We start from the raw sequence: 5604 nt of genomic DNA on the forward strand, positions 1-5604 counted from the left end.
ATATATGTCGGAGACACTTGGTGGACATGGGAATTAGTTTACTATGTTGTCTCCATCGAAATAATACACGGGTGACGTGACACTATTTATTACAAATACGGGAGCTGGTATACAAGTTGTAAAATAGGAACTAACGGTCCGCCACTGTCAGCCCTAGCAACCTGTTCACTACTTTTCTATCAAAACAATAATAACAGTAATAATAATAATAATAATAGTAAAAGCCACACGGCTATGGTTGTTTCATCAATTGAATGATCCAGTTGCTTCCCCGGCTTTAAGTTTTGTTCCGTTCACGGGGGCGGTACCCAGTGCATTCCTTTAACCTATCAGTTTACTTTTTACCAAACATGACCATATTAGGAAGTGTTTACAAAAGTTAGATAATGATGGTCTATCACACACAGGCTAAACTTAACCCTGAAGACATAACAATTTGGTACTCTAATATTTCTGTAACATAAACAAAAACAAGCTCTCAACATTCCATCGACGACGACAGTTCTTCGAGTGGCTACGAATTCATAAGCGGTTACAAGGGTGATGCCGACATATATTACANGGGTTTTCTGTGTTCCAAGAGCGATAATTTTGGGAGTTTACGTACCCACTTAAATGAAACCATGCTTCATCAGAAAAAGATCTAGAATATCGTCGTCATTCAGATTTTCGTTAAACCAATTACAGTATTGCACAAGTTTTCCAAAATCTAACGGAAGTAGTTCCTGCACGACACTAACTTTATAAGGATGAAAATGCAACTTCCTTAAGTACTGCTTTATGGCATGATCCATATGATAGATTTTCTGCCTGGAGATTTTCCTCTACAAACACTTCCACTGTTATGGAAGCGTTCCACTAATCTCTTCACGTCTCGAAAAAATTTCATAATCAATTTCATTATTTGGAAATTGTTCTTGAAATTGTAAATGACATGAATTCATCGAATATTTTCAACCATTATCACTGTTTTGTCCACTACGAAAATAGGCCTTCAGGAGAAATTTATAATGTTCTAATGAAAATGCCATGCCATGTTCTTCTAAAATTAAAAAACCGATTAAGTTAGGCAACAACATACGCAATTAAATTAATTACTCACGTCTCACGTATAATATCCACCTTCTCTAACTGTAGTATTTTAAAATATTGTTTTATAATGTTGCAAAATATATCGGGTAACAACAAAATCTATAAAATAATATCCAAGCCAAAAATCCGTACGCCAATGAACACAATGTCAAATTGTGAAATGGCCACAGAACACCCTGAAATCGCACAATTGACATTGAAAAAGAAAGTAATTTTAGCAAACGGAAATCAGTTTTGATAGCAATTGAGAGAGGGTACGTTCAGAATCCAGTCAGTCATTCTCGATCTCTCTGTATTACCCTCATACATTTGTTTTTAGTGACAAAAAGACTCGGACTCCTCTGCAGATGTTTACTACATCCTTTTTCCCTGCTGCCGAGGGAGGTGTCTGGTTAAATCTGCAAAGACTCAAATTTTTTTTTCCAAACAAAGAGCTGTATCATAGTCTTAATCATAGGTACTGTTCCTTGTATATTCAGACATTCTAACCGCAATGAAACTGTTACTATTTAAATGTTGCCATCGCTTCTTGGATACCATCATGAGAAAACTTTTGATTAGGGTATTTTAAGTTTAATTCATTAATTCTCGCTCCCGTGTCATCGCCAAAACAGAAAACGCTCTTTGATTTTTCCTACATCAGCCCCAGATCATCACCAGTGACCAAAGGGTAAGGTTCGAAGGAAAATGTTTCCAAATTCCGTTATTAGTCTATAGTCCACTATTTTTTTTATTATTTTCAAGTATTGTGTTTGATCTTTAGTGATTCTTTTTGCATCTTTTAAAGGTAAATCTAAGCATCCAAAAAGAATAAACGAATAACGAGTTTTCCGTACAAATTTCTTCAGATCTTGGCGGAAGCAATCCCAAAGACACAAATATTTTTTAAAAAGGGCCATGTTGACCCCGTCTCTACGACACTGCTGCTCATAAAATTTTGAGCAGTACATCAAACATTGGCCTTAAGGTGGTAACTATGCATAGCAAATTTGAAATAGAAATGTACAGGCATTTTGGAATTATTTCAGACAATGTTTAATTTTACAGAAACTTCGACGCCCTGTATGTTGTTAAGGAGGCGACCCTATGATTATTAAGACTTTTCGTCTTAATTTTTCATGTATTACGTACCCTAGAAGTCTGTCAGCGGTTTTTTTAATCACCCTGTATAAGTAAAATACACTATAATCCAGGGAATGAAGAGAAAAATAGGGTAAAACCTCCGAATACTTTCGGATAGATCCGATTTTTATGAAAATTTGGAATTAAGCTTATTTCACCCTGTAGATGAAAAGTTATATATGCTTGATATGCGTTTATTATTTTTAGCTGATGAAAACTACCCCTTATGCTAAAAAACTGAATAAATATAAAAATATGTGAAAAAAAAAACAAAAATCATATCTTAATAGATAGAATAAATATTGTTTTATATTGTGGGTAATAATTTACGTTATTTTTATGAAGTTTCAACCCTTAAAAACCACCTTTAACGATAAAAATATAAAATTAATAGTTTCTTTGACCTTAAAATATTTTTGTAGCGCATATATCATAAATAGAAATCTTTTCAATAGTTTTTGGTATTATAAATAATTTATTACAATATTTCAACCCTTAAAAAACTACCCCTAATAACAAAATATAAAAAAAAGTTTTTAACAGTTTGAAATGATTTGATAGTACAAACAGGATAAATTAAGTTCTTTGACCTGTCTATAATACAATTTATAATTTATGGCATTGTTTTAACCTTAAAAAACTACCCCCAATGACAAAATATGGCTTTTAAATTATTGAAAATGAATAATAATTTGTTTTTTCGTAATAATTTACTTTAATTTATACTTACAATATTTAAAATAATTATTTCTTAATATTTTTTTCATGCAGAAAGTCATAAAGTTGTGGATAACCAAAATATTGATATGCTCCAAAAATGGAAGTCGATTTTTTAACCATAACTTCCTTAATTAATTTTAAAGCTATTAAGACGATTCAAAAACGATTTTACGGAAGATTTCGACAGCTAAAAGTACTATAAAATTGAATATTTTTAAATCGTAATTTTTTTATTATTAAGGTTAAAGGATTTGAAAAACATGACCTTCGCCCTCAACTGCAAACCTCTAGCAGCGACATCTCTGTTAATTTTTATCCTACACAAATAAAAACCCAAAATATTCTGTGAAAAAAAATCTAAACTTTTGTTCTCTTGAATATTTTTCGTATCTTATTTACTTTTAAAGTTATTTTCAAAAATATGTTATTTTTTTTGGAATTAAATTTTTTTTCAACCAAAACGTAATATTTTCAAAAATATACATTCTAAACGGCTTAAACTTGTATAATATATTGTTAGCACATGAATGTAAATTGTAGAATGGTTACCTTTAATTTAAAATCTCGTGAAAAATTCATGAGCTTTTGTACAGATTTTTTTCCGAAAAAGCGAATTAACAGCGATTGTGGAAGATCTTCGGGATCGTCCAGACTAATAAATTAGTTAATTTGTTTATAAGGCCATAACTTGTAAACTATTCCACTTACCGATTCCAGATTTCGTGTGAGTTAGTAGACAGTGATAAGGAATGAGAGGATGGGATGCCAACACGTTGTGGTAATAATAACGCAGTTTATAAATGTTTAATTCAAAAGACATAAATAAACTTCTGTTTTATAACTTTTGATCTCATCAATATTTTTTGACGCTCGAGTTTTGTCGGTATTTTGAAGACGAAAAAAAAAGTACTTTATTGTTTTCTGGTGGAAATGAACGGAAAAAAGTTATAAGCGAAAAACGCGAATTTACGTAAAAATTATACAACTAATCACCCCGTAAACAGTCTGCTCCCCATTTTTATGACTGTGGAAACTAATATGTTATTGTACATAATATCATAGTGCATCTATAGTGATAAATTCAGCTTGCCGAAACAAAAAGTCAAAATGGTCNACTTTTGTTCTCTTGAATATTTTTCGTATCTTATTTACTTTTAAAGTTATTTTCAAAAATATGTTATTTTTTTTGGAATTAAATTTTTTTTCAACCAAAACGTAATATTTTCAAAAATATACATTCTAAACGGCTTAAACTTGTATAATATATTGTTAGCACATGAATGTAAATTGTAGAATGGTTACCTTTAATTTAAAATCTCGTGAAAAATTCATGAGCTTTTGTACAGATTTTTTTCCGAAAAAGCGAATTAACAGCGATTGTGGAAGATCTTCGGGATCGTCCAGACTAATAAATTAGTTAATTTGTTTATAAGGCCATAACTTGTAAACTATTCCACTTACCGATTCCAGATTTCGTGTGAGTTAGTAGACAGTGATAAGGAATGAGAGGATGGGATGCCAACACGTTGTGGTAATAATAACGCAGTTTATAAATGTTTAATTCAAAAGACATAAATAAACTTCTGTTTTATAACTTTTGATCTCATCAATATTTTTTGACGCTCGAGTTTTGTCGGTATTTTGAAGACGAAAAAAAAAGTACTTTATTGTTTTCTGGTGGAAATGAACNTGGTAATAATAACGCAGTTTATAAATGTTTAATTCAAAAGACATAAATAAACTTCTGTTTTATAACTTTTGATCTCATCAATATTTTTTGACGCTCGAGTTTTGTCGGTATTTTGAAGACGAAAAAAAAAGTACTTTATTGTTTTCTGGTGGAAATGAACGGAAAAAAGTTATAAGCGAAAAACGCGAATTTACGTAAAAATTATACAACTAATCACCCCGTAAACAGTCTGCTCCCCATTTTTATGACTGTGGAAACTAATATGTTATTGTACATAATATCATAGTGCATCTATAGTGATAAATTCAGCTTGCCGAAACAAAAAGTCAAAATGGTCATTTCCCAGCTTATTTTCCTGGCCTAAACTTCATAGTATATTACTACAGAGAGACCGAGAATGACTGACCGGATTCTGAACGTACCCTCTCTCAATTGCTATCAAAACTGATTTCCGTTTGCTAAAATTACTTTCTTTTTCAATGTCAATTGTGCGATTTCAGGGTGTTCTGTGGCCATTTCACAATTTGACATTCTGTTCATTGGCGTACGGATTTTTGGCTTGGATATTATTTTATAGATTTTGTTGTTACCCGATATATTTTGCAACATTATAAAACAATATTTTAAAATACTACAGTTAGAGAAGGTGGATATTATACGTGAGACGTGAGTAATTAATTTAATTGCGTATGTTGTTGCCTAACCTAATCGGTTTTTTAATTTTAGAAGAACATGGCATGGCATTTTCATTAGAACATTATAAATTTCTCCTGAAGGCCTATTTTCGTAGTGGACAAAACAGTGATAATGGTTGAAAATATTCGATGAATTCATGTCGTTTACAATTTCAAGAACAATTTCCAAATAATGAAATTGATTATGAAATTTTTTCGAGACGTGAAGAGATTAGTGGAACGCTTCCATAACAGTGGAAGTGTTTAGAGGAAAATCTCCAGGCAGAAAATCTATCATATGGATCA

Source organism: Anoplophora glabripennis, unplaced genomic scaffold, assembly GCF_000390285.2.
Source record: "Anoplophora glabripennis isolate ALB-LARVAE unplaced genomic scaffold, Agla_2.0 scaffold155, whole genome shotgun sequence".
NCBI classification, from domain to species: domain Eukaryota; kingdom Metazoa; phylum Arthropoda; class Insecta; order Coleoptera; family Cerambycidae; genus Anoplophora; species Anoplophora glabripennis.